Here is a 20,875-nt window from a genome sequence, read left to right on the forward strand (position 1 = left end):
CATTTCGCTAATTACCCATCCAGCACTAGTGACTTATCTTATTACTCCTCCTATACCTAAGCACTTATAAAACCTGAAAAACATGTTTAGCATTTTTTGATATATACTACTGTCAAGGTAAGATTAAGTAATCCAAACACTATCAAAGCACAACTACATTCAGCTGTGCACTATATATATAAACCTCTAACCAGCTACTTAGTAAAGTACTACCCATGCAACCTAGGAACCCTCCTGTCTGTCCCATGCACTTCTCCAATCACTCATCCAGTACTATCTACGTATCCTATCACTCCGCAATACCTAAGCACTTATAAATTCAACATGTACTCTCTTTGCAGCACTGAAATTATTCTAGTTATTAGTCATATACTTAAGGAATGGCCTAGCCACTAGCACAAGTGCAGGTACAATATTTTGTACACTATGCATGCCGACCTCTAACCAGCTACATACTATTGATATGCTCTTCTAAATACCCAGTTAGTACCCATGCAGTCTACGAATCCTTCTGTCTGTTCCATGTACTTCCCCATTCAACCATCCAGCACTATATACATATCATATCACTCCACCAATACCTAAGCACTTATACATTCAGCACGCGCTTTCTTTGCAACACTGAAATTACTCCAGGTATTAGTTGTATACTTAAGGAATGGCGTAGTCGCTAACACAAGTGCAGGTACAATATTTTGTACACTATGCATGCACACCTCTAACCAGACACAAACTATTGATAGGCTCTTCTAAATACCCAGTTAGTACCTATGCAGTGTAGGAATCCTCCTGTCTGTCCCATGAATTTCTCCAATCACACATCCAGCACTATCTACTTATCCTATCACTGTACTAATACCTAAGTACCTATAAATTCACTATACACTCTGTTCGTAATGCTGTAATTATTCTAGTTACTAGCCATGAACTTATGGAATGGCCTAGCTACTAACACAAGTACAGCTATAATATTTTGTGCACTATCCAAGCAGACCTCTAACTAGCTACATACTATTGATACACTCTTCTAAATACCATGTTAGTACTCGTGCAGACTACGAATCGTCCAGTATGTCCCATGCACTTCTTTAATCACTTATCTACCACTATCTACTTAGCCTATCACTCCACCAATACGTGAGCACTTATAAATTAAGTGTTCACTCTGTTTGCAGCACTGTCGTCATTCCAATTACTAGTGGTATTCTTAAAAAATGACCTAGGCACCAACACAAGTACATATAAAATATTCTGTGCATAATCCCTACAAATCTCTAAGCAGATCCATACTATTGGTCCACTCCATTAAATACTGAAGTTGTAGCCATGCAGCATAGGATACCTCCTGTCAGTCTCATGCAATTCTTCAATCACCCATCCAGCACACAGTTTGCCAATACCTAAGCACTAATGGGGCAGATTTACAAGCACCCTGCGCCACCAGTACGTCACTTTTTGTAATGTAGTGATGGCGCCAGGCACTCCTTCATATTTACAAGAAAAGGAAAAGCCACCTTGTGTGGTTTTTACTCTCCTTGTAAATACAACCCCTTCATACACAGAACTTTGCGTTGAAGGGGGTTCCATAGGTGTTGCTGTGGGTGTGGGCGTAGTATGCGTAGTGGGGCTACGTGAAGCTACGCAAAGTGGGCGAGAAACTACACCCACCTACGCACTTCGCGTAGCCCCACTACGCACCGCCTGCGCCCCTCCCCTACATATCTAATTTTTGTGAATACAAAAAGAAAAGTAAATAAAAGGCACTTACCTTGTCCGTGGCATCCCGGGGCTCCCTCTTCTCTTTTTTTTTTATTTATTTTTTTATATCCTCATTTGCGTGCATGGCTCCAATCTATCAAAACGAAAAGACCGCCACAGAGCAAAAAGGCGAATGGTCGTGTTTTGTGCTGTCTCAGCGTATAGCTGGTGGGAGAATTCATTAGGGAGGAAGACCAATTCCCATCAGCACCATTCACACAGGCCAGACCTGATCTTGCTTAGGGCTGTGCCTTAGTAGATAGTGCCCGAGTTATCGAGACCCCCATAACACCAAGACTCTCAGTCATGGTAGCAAGGATAAGCAATGCGCGCATTAATCATTGGACCTGGGGAAAAAATAAAATAAAAAAAATAAATAAATAAAAGAACAGGTTTTACTTTTAAGACCAAAGATAACAAGAGCGAGGTCTATAGAGATGTGTTCACCCAAAGATTGTGATAGCTTATTACTAATGGCATCCCAATAAGCGGATACATTTGGACAGTCATAGAACATATGGGTGTCTGATGCTGCGATTAACCCGCATCTTGGGCATAAGACTGGGCCTGTTAGAGAAAACTTAGTCAACCTATGCGGGGAATAGTATGCCCTATGTATAGTAAAAAGGTGGTTCCTACGAAGCCACGCAGGTTTGACTAGGTCCCAGAGTGTTGAGCAAGAAGCCATCCAGAGCTCCTCCACATCTAAACCTGGCATTAATTCAGCCCATAGTGATGTCGGTAAATGGAAGTCGGCATCTACTTCATCGATTATTTTATTATACCAACGTGAAATTTCTTTCTTTGCCGCTGGGCTGTCTAGAAGGCAAGTTACCAAGTCACTGTAACCTCCTATAGGCAGCTTACTAATCCGTACTGGCTGCTCTTTATATGACTGTGACCAGCTGGAGATCTGAATATATTTAAATCTCGAGAGACTTGGGCCTACTTTATTTATTAAATAGTCCCATGGAAGCAGTGATCCATCCATAAACAAATCATCCCAACTATTGATACCAGCTTCTATTAGCGGGTTGGTAAGTGCATCCATTGTCCATGAGTGGGGAGCGGGTAAGTTCCATATAGGAGCCTTCCCAGAGTAGTAGCCAACATTAGTCGCTTGCCTCACTTTATACCAAGTATATGCAATCCCTTGTAAAACTTTCAATTGTATTTTCTTAAAGAATTTGGGGTCTCCAAATTTGAACAAAAAACCAGTTTGGTCTACTCTTTCACATTCCAATAGTGTAGAAAAAAAAGGCCCATCCCTGTTGATGTAGGAGTTTTAAACAACATACGTGTGTGCGAGAGCTGGAACGCCCATGCATAGATTTGAAGGTCTGGACCAGCCAGCCCTCCCTTCTCCCTACGACGTCTGATTTTTTTCCACGAGATTCTGGGGCTCTTACTATTCCAAATAAAGCTGGTAATCGCGCTCTGTAGCTTTGAGATTAACTTTGAATAAAAAAAAAGTGGAATTGAATTAAACAAAAAAGAAACCTTCGGCAAGATACTCATCTTAACCAGGTTAACCTTACCCAAAACAGTAAGCGGAAGATGTGACCAGTCTCTCATAAGTTTCCGGCACTCTGCAGCTATTTTGGTGAAGTTTAGAGAAGCAATCAAATTGATGTCTTTAATTATGTTTATCCCCAGGTAGCGAATTTGGGTTTTGGATGTCCCGTTATTGTCAGTTCTATTAGTATTCCAGGACATTGACTCTGTCTTTAGGGCATTAATCTCATACCCTGAGACTTTGCCAAATTTGAGAGCCAGATCGATTATCTCTGGGTATGCTTCATCATCACTTGTAGTAAAAATCATAATATCATCCGCATAAAGTGCCACCTTTTTAACCCAAAAACAACAAGTGATGGACTGAATGTGGATCAATGTCACACACTCCCCCAGTCAAAAGATCTGGGCCCAAATCCATCGTTTTTTTGCACTCCACACCACCCTGGGTTAGACAATGGCGATATGCAAATCAGCTCTGACCCTGTTGCCCCATGGGAACAGTCCAGTCCGAACTACAAAAGCCATGTCCTTCCCAGAACGGAATCAAGCATCCGAGGACCGGACCGGTTTCGAGGTAACACCTCTCTTCAGCCCGGCTAGCTTGACTCCAAGTGGTGTGGAGTGCCTGGGACCCACGTCTGGGCATCCCCAGCGCACTTAGGGCGGCAATTGCAAAAACAACAAGTGATGGACTGAATGTGGATCAATGTCACACACTCCCCCAGTCAAAAGATCTGGGCCCAAATCCATCGTTTTTTTGCACTCCACACCACCCTGGGTTAGACAATGGCGATATGCAAATCAGCTCTGACCCTGTTGCCCCATGGGAACAGTCCAGTCCGAACTACAAAAGCCATGTCCTTCCCAGAACGGAATCAAGCATCCGAGGACCGGACCGGTTTTGAGGTAACACCTCTCTTCAGCCCGGCTAGCTTGACTCCAAGTGGTGTGGAGTGCCTGGGACCCACGTCTGGGCATCCCCAGCGCACTTAGGGCGGCAATTGCAAAAACAACAAGTGATGGACTGAATGTGGATCAATGTCACACACTCCCCCAGTCAAAAGATCTGGGCCCAAATCCATCGTTTTTTTGCACTCCACACCACCCTGGGTTAGACAATGGCGATATGCAAATCAGCTCTGACCCTGTTGCCCCATGGGAACAGTCCAGTCCGAACTACAAAAGCCATGTCCTTCCCAGAACGGAATCAAGCATCCGAGGACCGGACCGGTTTCGAGGTAACACCTCTCTTCAGCCCGGCTAGCTTGACTCCAAGTGGTGTGGAGTGCCTGGGACCCACGTCTGGGCATCCCCAGCGCACTTAGGGCGGCAATTGCAAAAACAACAAGTGATGGACTGAATGTGGATCAATGTCACACACTCCCCCAGTCAAAAGATCTGGGCCCAAATCCATCGTTTTTTTGCACTCCACACCACCCTGGGTTAGACAATGGCGATATGCAAATCAGCTCTGACCCTGTTGCCCCATGGGAACAGTCCAGTCCGAACTACAAAAGCCATGTCCTTCCCAGAACGGAATCAAGCATCCGAGGACCGGACCGGTTTCGAGGTAACACCTCTCTTCAGCCCGGCTAGCTTGACTCCAAGTGGTGTGGAGTGCCTGGGACCCACGTCTGGGCATCCCCAGCGCACTTAGGGCGGCAATTGCAAAAACAACAAGTGATGGACTGAATGTGGATCAATGTCACACACTCCCCCAGTCAAAAGATCTGGGCCCAAATCCATCGTTTTTTTGCACTCCACACCACCCTGGGTTAGACAATGGCGATATGCAAATCAGCTCTGACCCTGTTGCCCCATGGGAACAGTCCAGTCCGAACTACAAAAGCCATGTCCTTCCCAGAACGGAATCAAGCATCCGAGGACCGGACCGGTTTCGAGGTAACACCTCTCTTCAGCCCGGCTAGCTTGACTCCAAGTGGTGTGGAGTGCCTGGGACCCACGTCTGGGCATCCCCAGCGCACTTAGGGCGGCAATCACTTGTTGTTTTTTGCGACCTTTTTAACCCAGCCACCAAAAATAAAAGGTTTAATGAGTGTATTGTCTCTTAAGGTTTGGGCAAAAGGTTTGATGTATACATCAAAAAGGAGGGGGGACAGGGGACAACCCTGTCTAGTTCCTCTCGTAGCCCTGAATGGCTCAGTCAAACCACCGTTTATCAGGAGTGAAGCAGATGGGCAACGTTATAACAAATTTATCGTTCTGCGAAATCTATCCCCTACGTTGAACTTCCTCAAGGCCTCCGACAGGTACAACCAATTCACCCTGTCGAAGGCCTTGGTAGCATCCAACGTGAGGACAGCCAAGGGGATAGCCTCTTTTATAGCAATATCTATAGAGCCTAGTAATTCATAAGTGAGCTCACAAAGCTGTCTCCCCTTTATAAACCCTTTTTGGTTCGGAGCTATAATATCAGGCGCTACCCGGCCCAACCGACTGGCCAGTATAGTGGCAAAGATTTTGTAGTCGGCGTTTAAAATAGAAATAGGCCGATATGAGCCACAATCTGAAGAGGGTTTGCCAGGCTTCAAGATGAGGGTTATAGTGGCATTATCCCATGATTCAGGTGGCAATTCGCCGTCTCTTAGAATTTGATTAAATAGGGTAGCTAGGACTGGAGAGACCTCTGTGATCAGTTTTTTATATATTTCACATGGCAAACCATCAGAGCCTGCAGCCTTCCCACACTTTGCTCTCTTTATAGCCTCCTCTACCTCTGTAATGGTTATTTCCTCATCCAAGGAGCGGCTCTGTTCTGGTGTTAAAGATGGTAGAGTGATACCTTCCAACCAACTCATGATGTCATTCTGAGTAACATTTAGATCGTCCTGATATATGGATTGAAAGAAAGTTCTAAAAGCCACTCTGATTTCATCGTCCCTGGAAAAGGTGTCCCTCGCGGATGAAACAGAGGAAATATTGTTGCGGACCCGGTCAGATTTTGTTTTCCAGGCAAGTAATTTCCCTGCCCCCTCCCCATATTGGAAATGTGAAAGCTTACTTGCCTCCCATCTCTGCAAGACACGTTTCTCTAGAATTGCCGATAATGCGTGCTTTAGCCTATCCAACTCTACGTGTTTTTCGGCAAGATCGTGATTGTCTATTAAACCAATATTGTCAATATCAGATTGAACTGCCAAAATGTTATTTTCTATAGAAGTAACTTCCTCTATATACTGCCTTCTTCTATAGGCTACTTTATTTTTAATGAGGCCTCTTAATGTACACTTAAATGCATCCCATATAGTTCCTGTTGAGGCTGTACCATTATTGATTTTAAAAAAGTGACGTGTTTCTAACTGTAAAAATTCAATATCCTCTATTGATGAGAGTAAAGACCTGTCAAAGGACCATATTCTTGCAAGAGGTGCCATAGCCAGTTTTAATTCTAACTCGATTGCCGAATGGTCGGAGAGATGTATTGGAATGTAGTGTATTGAGGTAATGCCATCAGCCAAAGCTCTACTAGTAAGAATAAAATCAATTCTGGATTTGTGTCTATTCTTCGAATTTCTAAATGAGAAGTCTTGCCTTTGACCCTCTCTAACCCGCCAAATGTCAATATATCCATACTGATTCATTAAACCTAAAAGACAGTTTCTGGATTTAGAGATAAATTTTTGTCTACTGTTAGGGGATTTGTCCAGAAGTGGGTTCAAAGTGATATTGAAATCCCCCGCTATAATCACCGGGTCTGGAAAACTTAACAAGTGGTTGAATAGGGTTATCAGTGCTGAGGGATCGTCAATATTTGGACCATAATAGCCCACTAGTGTTAACTTCATTTCTCCCAACTCTACTGCTACAATGGCCCATCTCCCTCCTGAATCCACTTTCTGTTGTATTATCTTAAACCTTACGGATTTCTTGAAAAGAATCGAGACCCCCGTGTGTTAGATCCTTGTGTATCTCGCTATCAATTAAGTGTGTCTCCTGGAGGATAATGATCCCCGCATCGGTATCTCGAAGATATTGCATGATTTTATTAGCACGAAGCCTGGTGCGGAGACCATTAACATTCCAGGATAATAATTTGAGTTTACTCATTATGTTGTGAGTTTGGATTATTTGATGAGACTGACAGTAAGACTAGTAGTTTATGTGACAATTTGTATGAGATCATGTTGTTTTGCTTGAGATGAGTAAAACACCTTATATTCAAAAACTTATTTACATAAAGAGATTGGAGCTCATTCTTTGAAGTGTGATTGTGCCCCAACACCCCCCCGTGCCCTCCCCACCCCCCCCTCCTACCCTTGGAAAACCCTGTACTCACCAACCGGAAGTTTCCCGGAAGTAAGTGCCCCTAGCTCTTCCCCATCTCGGCCCTGTGTGCCTCTTATATTTATAGTGTGACTCGCCTTTGGATATAGTATTTGTTTTATGGGCAAGTATATATTGGTTTTTTTGGGGCTCCCTCTTCTCGTTCGCGCCGCCGTCTTTGATACCAATGCGCATGCGCGGCCACCCGCGCATGCGCATTTCTCGAGAAATGCGCATGCGCGGGCAGGGGAGGGCGGGAGGGAGGCGGACAACTTCGCTACGCCCACAGAGTGGGCGTAGTGTTGCCTGCTACACCTACTTTGCAAAGGGCGAAGTAGGCAACACTACGCCCACTCCGTGGGCATAGCGAAGTCCTTCGCCCAGGGTTAGTGTTCCCCCACAACACCCATAGAACAAGACACATCTCCAGATTTATGAGAAATCGTAAATCTGGAGATGTGTGTGAATGCTGCGCCATCCTAGAGTTGGTGTAGCAAGGCGCAATGAGGAGAATTGTTTTAATTTCTCCTCATTTTTTCTTCTTTCAATGCATGCTGCATTCCACAGCATACATTGAAAGAGGAAAATGCCTTTGCTGATTGTTTTTGTGCAGGTAGGTGTCCCTTCCCGCACAAAAACAATCTCCGCACGGCACAGACATCGTTGCACCATGGTGCAAGGGTTTCTGTGTCACCGCATGGCTGCAGTTTGTGCAGCAGTGCAGAGGGCAGCACAGAGTTGCAACATATTCATGTACATATGTCACATCCCTGTGCTTCGAAAGTGCCACAGTGCAGTGCACCTAAAGAGCTTGCAGTGTCATGCTGCAGTACTCCTCATAAATCTTCACCTATAAATTCACCATACACTACTAATGCATTCTTTCAGTCAATCATGCTGTATACATATATTCAACCAAATTGTCACACATTACCTTGCAATTATAGTTCTTTCTTTAACCAGATACGGTAGTTCTGATAAGAACTTTTTTTTCTTTTGTATTTTTTTGAACAATGTATTTTTTTGGTGTTTTTTAAAAAAATTAACAAAAAAAAGAACGAATAAAGCAGGAAACTTTTGGAATTACTTATCATTTGAAAAACAAAACAAAAAAATTAACACCGAAGGTTGAGTTGTTCAGCACAAATTGCATCCACCGACTGCTCACCGAAGCATATAAGTTTCTTACACTTCACGCAGTGTTGCTCGAGAAAAGCAAATTCTGGCCTAATGTCCATTGCAGGTATTCCTGAGGACGCTCCAGATGTACTTGCCACAGCAGGTGAGGGGGTTCAAAGCAGCTCGCCTCATTTCCCCCTGAGCAAGATTGAGAGGATGTGTGGTCCGGAGATGCTTGTACATAGAAGCAGTGCCACAAGAGTATTTTTTTTCACTGCCTCTTCACAGGGCTCGGTCACAAATTTTGCACATCACCTTTCTCGCACTTTCTTCTCTCCAGGTGGAAAAGTGAAGAATTTCCACACGACTCTGTGGACGTGGTGCCTCCTGCAAGAATTCTTCTTTTTAAAGATACTTCCTCCTGCTGCTGCTGTCCAGATGCCATTTTGCTTGATATTTTTTGAAAAACATCAAAAAACAAGAAAAAAGGGTTCTTGTAAGAAAAGAGATGTCTCTCTAAAGATGCTCCAACAAGAATGATTAAAATGGGTGGGGCCCTTCAATAGTTACAGTGGGAAATGTTATGAGCCAATGAAATTTTTTTTGAGGTCCCATGGGATCCGCGCACTCTGCGCTCACGAAGCACGAAGAATCGAGCTTCTGATGACGAGCGAACGGCTCAGAAATGCATCAGGCATGGTCCCCTGTGGACTGCTGAAGCCAGAGGCGATCTGAACGCGCATTTAAGCGTTGAGACTTTTCCAGCCGTGTGGATGGCGGTATTTTCAGTGGCGTGGTCCCCTGCGGGCTGCCCCAGTATACTTGTGCCAATTTTTTAAACGCTTACATCAAGGCACTTTCGCGAGGGTGAGGTATGGGAGGAATGGGGAGCTTTCGGCCCCCTTCCCGGTAGAATAGGGTGTTAGGCAGGGATGCGTGTTGGCCCCCGCGCTTTTCTCTTTGTTCCTCAATGGATTGATTGACCATCTTTTGGGTGCGAGGGATTTAGATTCTCCTAGTTTAGCCGCACGTAAGATACCGGCCCTTACGTTCGCTGATGACACCCTTTTGTTATCAAAATCATCTATGGGCATTCAGTGAACACTGGAGGCGTTCTTCTCTTTTTGCAGAATTAGAAATCTGGAGATCAATCTTTCTAAAACCAAATACATTGTTTTTAATGCTAAATCATCCAACTGTCCTCACCCTCATCTGGATAGCTCAGTGTTGGAAAGAGTCTCTACCTTTGACTATTTGGGGGTAACATTGAACGATAAGATGGAATGGGGGTCGTACATGGCCAAAGCAAACATGAAGTTGGCCCAAGCTTCGGGTGGTATTTTAAAGGTTTATAATGAGTGCTCACTTAAAACCATGGAACCGCCAGTGGAAATCTATAAAGTCCAGGCAAGAGGTGGTGTGCTCTATGGAGTAGAGCTGTGGAGTCACGCTAGCACTACCTCTCTGTCCACCACGAGAAACCCTTCACTAGGCACCTATTGAGACTTCCCCTGAGCACACCTTTGATCCCATTACGTTTAGGCTTGGGTTTGGCCCCTATACACAAGGTTATGTCTAACCGCCCTCTGTTGTACTGGAGGCGACTTTGGGCCACTCCAGAGCTGCTAAGTTATAGGGAAGATCTAAGTGATCTATTAACTATAAGAGGAGTAGGAAAAATCCCCTGGTTAAAACATGTTTGTTACGCATTGGGTAGGGGAGACATGTGGCTTTTTCCAGAACAAACTTGTCCCTCAATCTTCAAAAGGTTTTTGGCTAATGTACTCTAGCAATACCGAATGGATCTTATACTACGTATTCCTACTCTGGGCAAATTCACCATTAGATTACTGGAAGTCAAGGATAACTAACATTTCGAGCAATTCCTGGACGATATCCAGCCCCTACTGGCGAAGAAATTATATCTACAATTCAGACATGGAATACTCCCAGTTAGGGCAGTGACAAATAAGTGGTTGAATGTTCCTATTGCAGTTAGTTTATGCCCTGGGTGTGAAACTAGCGAAGAGACGGATCTGCACATTCTGCTCGTCTGCCCCTTTTACTCCAAGGCTAGAGCCAAATGGATCGTACAACTTTGCATGAATATGGGGCTCATGGATTAGAGGGAAGCATTTAGAATTCTAAAATATGACACTACTCCCTCATTTGTGTTCGTGACCTCCAGATACCTCTTGTCTATGTGGTGTGCCAGAGGCGTGCAAATTAAAAAATGTCAAACTGTGAAATCAGTGTTATCGTGATTACTGTAACTTAGAAGGAACTTTTAAAACTAAAATGTGAAGGGATCAATCCTTTTTTTATACTTGTATAATGACTCCCTTATGCTTTTAATGCTGTATCTTAAAACTGTTTTTAAGGAGTAATGCTTTTTACCATGTGTATATTGTATTGTTTTTCATTGGTATGTTCTTCTTTAAAAAATGTATACTTGTGCTTTTATGGCTTCAGCAGATAAAACGTTTTTTGACTGAATGGCATCAGGCGAAGAACGACTTAGAGCTGACACCGGCATGCTGATATGTCTTCTACCCGCTGGATTGCGGTGCCGCTCGTGTGCAGCCTTGCCTGAGGGCATGGTGTTTTTCAATTAATACGTGGCAGCCCTGCCGTGGAGGCCTGCGCCACCCCGAGCTTAAGGGGTTCACGGGACTGGGAGCCACCGAAGTCTGATGTGAAGCAGCATCGAGGGATTAATGGACACATAGTATTCTGGGGCCCATTCTGGGCTTTATATTTTTCAGCTGTGGTGCTCCCATTCAGGGAATTAACACTTACTATATATCCCACAATGCAGCGTTCAAACTCAATTGAGTTCTCTTTAAATAAATAGTGGGAGTGTTAAGCGCCAAGGACAATCGAGCCTCTGATGACGAGCGAACAGCTGAAAAACGTGTCAGGTGAAGAAGGACTTAGAGCTGACACAGGCATGCTGATGTGTCTTCTACCCGCTGGATTGCGGTGCCACTCTTGTGCAGCCTTGCCTGAGGGCATGGTGTCTTTTAATATATATATATATATATATATATATTCACTGAATTTGCATTTACAAAACCTTGAAAATTCACTGAAAAAACCATAGGTTAGAGACCATATATAGTTAGCTGGACATTTTATTGACATAAAACCAATGAAATTCCATATATAGTTTGTTGCACTAACTATATATCGCGCACCCGCAATCCACTGCTGATGATGTCACATATTACATCATTCATGACATGGTCAGTGACATCACTGATGACATCATCTAGTGTCTGTGTGCTTTTGTAAAGTTTAAATATGTTTTACATATTGAAGAATGAGTGGATGCATGGATGTATGGAAGACTGAGTGTGTGTGTGGCTGGCTGGGAGGTGTGTGACTCTGTGCATATGAATGTGTACTTGTATCATTGATTGTATAAGAGAGTAAGTATGTGTTAGTATATGTGTGAAAAAGTATGGTGTTCTGTGTTTAACTGTATAGATGAGGAAATCGAAGTGTGATTGATTCTTTACAGGACTGACTAGGTGTGTGAGTAACTCAATGGATGAGTGGCAGTGTGTGAGTGTCTGCATAGGTGTATGAGTGCATATGATAGTGTTGTAATAATGAGTGACTGTATGTATGAGTGATTGTATGGGTGAATGAGTGAATGTGTGTGTAGACGTAGGAATCAGTGAGTGCGTATGTAGTAACTGGTATTGGTGTGTCATGATGTCATCAGTGATGTCATTTGAGATGTCATCAGTGATGTCATCAGTGATGTCATTTGAGATGTCATCAGTGATGTCATCAGTGATGTCACTGACCATGTCATGAATGATGTAATATGTGACATCATCAGCAGTGGATTGCGGGTGCGCGATATATAGTTAGTGGCACTAACTATATATGGAATTTCATTGGTTTTATGTCAATAAAATGTCCAGCTAACTATATATGGTCTCTAACCTATGGTTTTTTCAGTGAATTTTCAAGGTTTTGTAAATGCAAATTCCTAACTATATATGGTCTATAACCTATGGTTTTTTCAGTGAATTTCATTGGTTTTTTAAAAGCTAATATCTATAGCTGTAAAATATATTCTTTATTACGTGACGTATCACGTAGCCACGTGAGACGTCTCATGACGCGTCGCATAACCGTGACGTATCGGCTCTGCAGCACAAACAAAACCCGTAACGTAAGCGCGCCGGAGCACGCTTACAGATATATATATTTTTTTTAACCTTAATTAGACAAAATCCACACGTGCACATATCTTGAGGCCTTGCAAAGGCACATCAAACAAACAGTCCCTACAATTTTGCCAAGTTTGCTGGAAATCTATTCCCTTAATTTTTTTTTACTGTTTCTCTTGGTTTTCCCCTTGTTACGCTTACCGGGACGCTACCCGGTACGCGAACCGGACGCTCCAAAAACACAAGATGGCGGACTCCCGTTACGCTGCCGGTTAGCTGCCCGGTTCGCGTACCGGGAAGCGCCTCTACCGCGAAAAATGGCAAAAAAATGTTTTTCTTTTTTTGCCCCGCGGGGGACTTTAATATCCCCCTGATCAATCCTAGGGGGTCAGGAGGGGTTTACCTTGCCCCCTTTCCTTCATTTCCCCCTTCGTTTTTCACCACATCTTGTCTCTCGAACCTACCGAGAGACAAGATGGCGGCCGCTCCGGACTGTTTACAATGTTGACAGCCAATCAGCTTCTCCTCAGACTCCCGTTACGCTGCCGGTTAGCTGCCCGGTTAGCTGCCCGGTGAGCTGCCCGGTCAGCGTACCGGGACGCGCCTCTACGGCGAAAAATCGCAAATTTTATTTATTTTTTTATTTTTTGCCCCGCGGGGCACTTTAATATCCCCCTCATCAATCCTAGGGGGTCAGGAGGGGTCTACCTTGCCCCCTTTCCTTCATTTCCCCCTTCGTTTTTCACCACATCTTGTCTCTCGATCCTACCGAGAGACAAGATGGCGGCCGCTCCGGACTGTTTAGAATGTTGACAGACACCGGAGAGCCAATCAGCTTCGCTTCGCGAAGTTCCGTGACGCGTCCGGTACGCGAACCGGGGCGCTAACCGGAGCGCTGTCACAGATATATATATTTTTTTAAACGTTAATTTCTCAAAATCCACTGGAGCACATATATTGAGACATAGCAAAGGCACGTCGGGCAAACCATATCTACAATTTTGCCAAGTTTCATGTAAATCCATTCAGCCGTTCGAGCTAAAAGTGAGTCCAACCGCCCTATGGAAAAATGAATGGGAAAAACGCGTTTTGGGACCCCCCTTTTTTCTCGGCCCCCCCTTGACGAACCCCCCCAAATTTTCAGGGGCTGCTCAGAAGCAAAATGTGCCATTTTCCTGAAATTTTCAGCCAATTCTGTCCACAAACGCCAAAGTTATTGACATAGCATTTTCAGAAATTCCATAGAGAAAAAATCCTAACTATATATACCTACTGGCTATCGCCAGTAGGTAATATCTATATATATATATATTCACTGAACAAACCATAGGAATTAGAAATTCCCCCATTATAGTTAGTTCAGCTAACTATAACTCGCGTGCCCACAATGCACTGCTGATGACGTCACATATTACATCACTCATGACATGGTCAGTGACATCACTCATGACATCACTGATGACATCTCAAATGACATCACTGATGACATCATCCTTGTGATAGAGTGGCAGACCTTTCACCCTAATATACCTTTTGATACACACACTCAAAAATACAAACTAACATTTTCAAAACAATGGACATACCAATACCAGTTACAACACACCTATTCAGTATTTCCAAGATCTACACACACATCCACTCACTCACCAACAGTCCCTATACAGTCACTCATACATGTACTCATTCATCATATGTACTCATACACCAATACATCCTGATACACACCGCCACTCATCCATAGAGTTACTCACACACATAGTCACACATGCAAACAAAGTATCAAACATCCATTTACTTGCATATACAGTTATACACACACTACCACACTTACTTCTACAGAAACTTACACATACTTACTCTCTTAAACAATCACTTATAGAAACACCTACTTATTTGTACAGGAACTCTTCCAATCTCTCACTCTCAAATATACTTACTTATATACACCAATACTCACATATACTAGTTTAACCATATGTAGTTACTCATAAAGACACTATTGAGACAGTCATTCACTCACTAACACACCGATACACACACTCATCCACCTATACAGTCCTGCACACAAGCTGACTTCAACACATACAAACAGTGAATCACTCATTCATGCATCTATGCACTAAGTAATACCCCCCACCGAACCATACAGACAATCAGACACTCATACTGATACTCAAAAACAAACTAATAACCCATATAGACACTCATGTCACTCGCGCATGCCCATTTCTCGCAAGAAATGCGCATGCGTGGCCCCCCCTGCATGCGCATTTGTGAGGAAGAAGCCGGCGATAAACCAGGAAGAGGGTTTCCCGGGACGCCGCATCTCAGGTAAGTCTTTTTCATTACTTTAACAATGCTTTTAATTATTCTAAGGGTATTTAGAAGAGGGCGGGAGGGAGGCGGGTGGCGGGCAACTCCGCTCCTCCATGGCGTGTGCGTAGTCTGCCTACTACGCCTACTTCGCGGATCGCGAAGTAGGCAACACTACGCACACTCCATGGACGGAGCGGAGCACTACGCCCACAGTTAATATTTACATATTTAAACATTACTCACTAACCCATGTATTCACTAAGATACACTTAATCAGTCAGTTATACAATCAATTTTACAAAAAAAATCATCTATTTAGACACTTATATACCCATTTATTCTTCCATGACCTTGAGATATACATACCTAAAACATATTTAATTTTCAGAAAAACACACATTCACTGGATGATGTCATCAGTGATGTCATCAGTGATGTCATTGGAGAAGTCATCAGTGATGTCATGAGTGATGTCACTGACCATGTCATGAGTTATGTAATATGTGACATCATCAGCAGTGCATCGCGGGAGCGGGAGTTATAGTTGGCTGAACTAACTATAACGGGGGAATTTCTATGGTTTTGTACGAGTGAAATGTCCAACTAACTATAACGCCCCCGAAACTTATAGTTTTTTCAGCGAATTTCTAAGGTTTTTTAAATGCTAATTTCTAACTATAACGTGCCTGAAACCTAGGTTTTTTTCAGTGGATATATATATATTTATTATACTATGTATACATGTGAAAATGTCTCGGTCCGCCTGTTTGCATCGGTGTCATAGAAAAAATGGGTGCAACTGATGTCAGCACGCCAACAATCCTCTTATGGCTCCGATGACGTCATACAGTGTTGCGAGCAGAGCCGTACTATAATGACGTCCTTGTTGATTTGGGAGAGCTAGGAAAGAATTTCCGTGGAATGCTGTTGCAGGGGATATTCACCTAAGTGTTCAGGCTAGTCCTTTGGGAGCAACTGTTTATGTTGCCACTCCAGAAACGGAAACCAGTGATACAAGGGCAGAGGCCCTGCAGATGGCACACGAGGTGGGGTGCCCAGTCATGTGCACCGGCGGGACAGCGAAGTGACAAGCACCACAACCCACAAGAAAGGTATTGAGGGCACTGAATAACACAAGATCCTCACTTTGTATCAGGCAGGAACATCCAAGTTAAAATGCCCTAGTACCAAAATGTAGAATTAGTGCTACTACGGTCTTCAAGAGGACCTGCGATGCCACTTCTGCCTCCCGTACCCTGGAGGTGGCACATTTGTCACGCGGTACGGTCATACTGCGGGGGGATGCACACTCGTTAACCTCTCATGGCACTGCTCCACACTTCAGGGAGGATGCTTTCCATTTGCTATGTTTTGTTATGACGTGTCGCGTGGCCCCATCTAAAAACAGAACTTCTTTAGATCCAAACAGACTCTTCCACTCTCTCATCGGAAGTGAAACCAGGCCACGCGGACACTTTCACAATACAACAGCTGGGAATGCACTTTTCGGTAAAAAAAACACGTTCCTCCCTCCTAATTAATCAAATTAATATCTCACTGAAGGACAGGGGCCAGCTTCGATCGGTAAACAGCCGTTACAATGACTTTTTTACTTTGCGATACCATTACAACGCATGCATTACCACGCATGTGTTGTACATTGTGAAGTCATTACTACGCATTCTTTTAGAACACATAGTCATTTATCACGCATGCCTTTACAACAAATTTTGTTGTAATGGTATGTATGGTAAATGACCATGCGTTCTAAAAAACATGTAGACGATCCACGTAGTTGTAAGGAAACTGAGGCTGTTCTGTTTCCTCACAATGACGGGCACCGCCCCTCAGAGACGATGTGAAGAAGGAACCACAAGGAGAGAGGAATCATGAGGAGTGAGAGGTAAGGGGGATTGGGCATGGGGTGAGGGTTTCTCTTCTAGGGCTTAGGGTAGTGCAGTGGTGTTTGGGAAGTGTAAGGTGTCGTGCTGGGGGTAGTGTTTTAGGGTTTAGGGTAGTGTAGTGGTGTTTTGGTCATGTAGAGGGTCATGCTAGGGGTAGTGTTTTAGGGTTTAGGGTAGCGCAGTGGTGTTTGTGTAGTTTAGGGATCGTGCTGGGGGTAGTGTTTTAGGGTTTAGGGTAGTAGAGTGGTGTCTGTGTAGTGAAGGGGATCATGCTGGGGTATATTTAGGGTTTAGGGTAGTGCAGCGGTGTATGGGGGGTGTAGGGGGTAATGCTGGGGGTAGTGTTTTAGGTTTTAAGGCAGTGCTGTGGTGTTTATGTAGTGAAGGGGGTTGTGCTTGGAGTAATGTTTTAGGGTTTAGGGTAGTGCGGTGGTGTTTGTGTAGTTTAAGGGGGTGTGCTGGGGATAGATTTAGGGTTTAGGGTAATGCAGTGGTGTTTGGGTAGTGTAGGAAGTCATGCTGGTGGTAGTGTTTTAGCGTTTAGGGTAGTGCAGTTATGTTTGGGTATTGTAGGGTGTCGTGCTGGGGGATGTGTTTTAGGGTTTATGGTAGTGCAGTATGTTTGGGTAGTGAAGGGGATAGTGTTTTAGCGTTTAGGGTAGTGTGCCCAACCAGCCACAATATTTGTGCTACATTTGGGCTCTTTTTTCTCTGGTGGACATCTTGGGAGACTTATTTGTTATGAAGTTGCCTAATTTCCTCATTTACTGCAGTTTCCTCAGTTGGAAATGCTTTCAGTTTTTTACTTTGATTCCATCAAGAAGGCATTCAGATGTGCCACACATTTGCCATAAATTCAGAATGTTAGCACTCTAGTTGTTCATTCGATCACTGTAGTAAAGCTACTGCTCACCAGGGAGTTAACTGGAGGTCTACTGCTGGTATTGAAAGTGATTGTTTCAGTCTACATGTCAGAATTTTCTAATGAAATAGAAGAGGATTTGAGATCTCACTTAAAACATGACCTACATTTTCTTTCTGCAGTAACCATAATTTCTATGGCAAAATGACCCCCCTACCCCCATTATGTTCCTTTTTAAATGAAATGTTTTAAATGTTACCAGTGTATTCCAATCTAGATGGCTTCGGGTGTGCTATAATTTTGGCATAAGTAAGACTGTTAGCTCTCTAGTTGTTCTTTACAACACTCTGCGAAGCTGCAGTAGAATACAAAGGCATCAACTGACAGGCTGCTCCTGTGGAAATATAACAGGAATATATTTGCAATCTCGCTTATAACATGTCCTAATTTTTCTTTCTACAAGACTAACCATAATTTCTATGACAAAATAAACCCCCTCATTTTGTTCCTTTTTAAATTAAGAGTTACCAGTTTATTCCAATCAAGATGGCTTCAGTTGTGCCATACATTTGTCATAAGTAAGGCTGTTAGCGCTTTAGTTGTTCTTTAGAACACTCTTGGAAGCTGCAGTAGAACACAAAGGAATCAACTGACAGTCTCTGTCCTTGTTGGATGTACATGTTTTACTGAGAATGTCAGACTTCATTCTCTCATGACTGAGAAAGATAATGTGAATTTACAGAAAATATGCTCTCATTTTAGCTTCTAGAGCACCTTCCAAAACTCTATGGCACTAGCATGTGAAAATAGTTTTCTCTCAAACATGATTCATGATATCCCAGCAGAAGGTTTTTCACAGGGTAAAATCACCTTAGAACACACCACAATTCCTGAAATTAGTATGGTGCCATCAACAAATGAAGTCTAATGTAACTAAAGTCTGTTATCACCATTTATAGTTCTCCTTTTGGTAACCCTCAACATCTTCGATTCACTACAATGCATTTCAATGGGGTACTATCATGTATATTGTTGTGAACGTATCTAGGACCCTATTTAAATATTCCCGATTTATGCCCATATCTGGTTTTAACAAATCATATCCTTATAAAGGCATAAGAATTATATCCATATTTAGTCATAGCCAATGCAGTCCAAATACGGCAAGGCTACTCCCATAGACTCCTAGAAAGTACAACGCGTTCTTTAAACAAACCAAGCCTCCAGCAGCCCGGGAAAATCCACCTGCTTTTGTTTTGATTTGTCCAAGAACTCATGGAGTCCTGAAAGAACTGTAAGTTCTTAGTGACGTCTTATGTCCAACCTTACGTCAAAACCCGTCACCTTCCAGATATAAATATACCAACAGCTGCCCTAGCAAACACACGGTGGTTTGGAGCAGATCGGCTATCTACTTACCCGAAGCCCAGCTGTAATGAGAGCCGAAGGAAGCCGACCCTCCCATTGACGCACTGAGAGAGACGCTGTCTTTTCTCCTGCCGAGAAATCCAGCTCCAGTGTTTCCAGTCACCCTTGCGGGTTTCTGGGAGATCAAGTCCTGAGAACGAGATACAAGACCTCCTTCACTCTATAACCAAGGTACGGAGCTGATTAGATCCTTAGAGAATTCTTGATTCAGATTCTTGATAAAAACTTACTTAACTTAAACTGCTGCTCACTTACTCCTTCCCACGTACTAGGCTTAGGTTAGGTACACCGGGGTAGGCGTATCTTAGAAGCACCAGTTGAGTACGTTTAGTCAATGATTTTATGTATGTATATATTTTATCTATTTTAAACACGGTGTGGCTTTGAAACTGTACCATGCTTTTACAGTATTATTTTATAATACTCCTTTTACTGTACGCACTTTACTTTATGACAAGTATTGCAATTGTGGCAACTCACTTCTCTTGCATGAGAAAGAAGACTGCTCAATAAATAACAACTTTTATTGAAAATGCCTGTCTCTCTATTTCGCTGCACTTCTGGTGAAACTAAGCATGCACGATTGACTGAGTGAAATCGTTATCTATTGTTTCCGCGACTCTGAAGATATACACCTTATTCTGGAGGAAGCAAAGTTGTCATGTTTATGCGGTTGTCAGAAGCTAATCCCTTCTTGTCTATTCAGGGAAGTTAACACCTCCTTGTTTACTCAAGAAAGTTTCTAGTGACCTCTGAGCTAGCTGGCATTCATAATTAAGTCTAACATATTCAGTAGAGACCTAGATGACCTCAGTCCTACGTCTAAACTACCGTTTATGTTATTCCAATGCGCAGAGCCTATTGGGAATATAGGAACTACACTACAATATTGGTCCCAAGATGGCTGCCAGCAATTCCAGGATAAAGTGCTGACAGTCAATTAGATCTCACAATGACATGTGTGGTTAGGCTCCGCTTAGCTTAGTAAATATAAGTATGATCAATTGTTTGCATAAGTGAGTAGGATGACTGCATAAGTGAATAGGATGTGTGCTGGTGTGTAATGTTGATGTAGGTGTATAAGTATATTTAATAGTGTTCTATTGATCTTTGTTAGCCTGTATGAGTGAATCTATAGGTAAGTGTTTAGATGTGTGTGTAGATGTAGGAATCACTAAGTGGGTTTTTATAAACTTGTATTGGTGTGTCAATGGTTTCATGTATGGTACTTCATATTTTACAATGAGTGTTGAAAAGTTATACTAGTGTATAATAAGATGTATAAGATTGTCACGTGGATGATGTCATCAGTGATGTCATTAGTGATGTCATTTGAGATGTACAACTAACTATAATGGGGGAAACCTGTGGTTTTTTCAGTGAATTTCTGAGGTTTTTTAAATGCTAATTCCTAACTATAACTTGTCTGGAACCTAAATTCTTTCAGTGAATTTCAAAGGTTTTTTAAATGCTAATTACTAAATATAACATGTCTG

The sequence above is a fragment of the Lissotriton helveticus genome, chromosome 7 (genome assembly GCF_964261635.1).
Source record: "Lissotriton helveticus chromosome 7, aLisHel1.1, whole genome shotgun sequence".
In the NCBI taxonomy this organism is placed as follows: domain Eukaryota; kingdom Metazoa; phylum Chordata; class Amphibia; order Caudata; family Salamandridae; genus Lissotriton; species Lissotriton helveticus.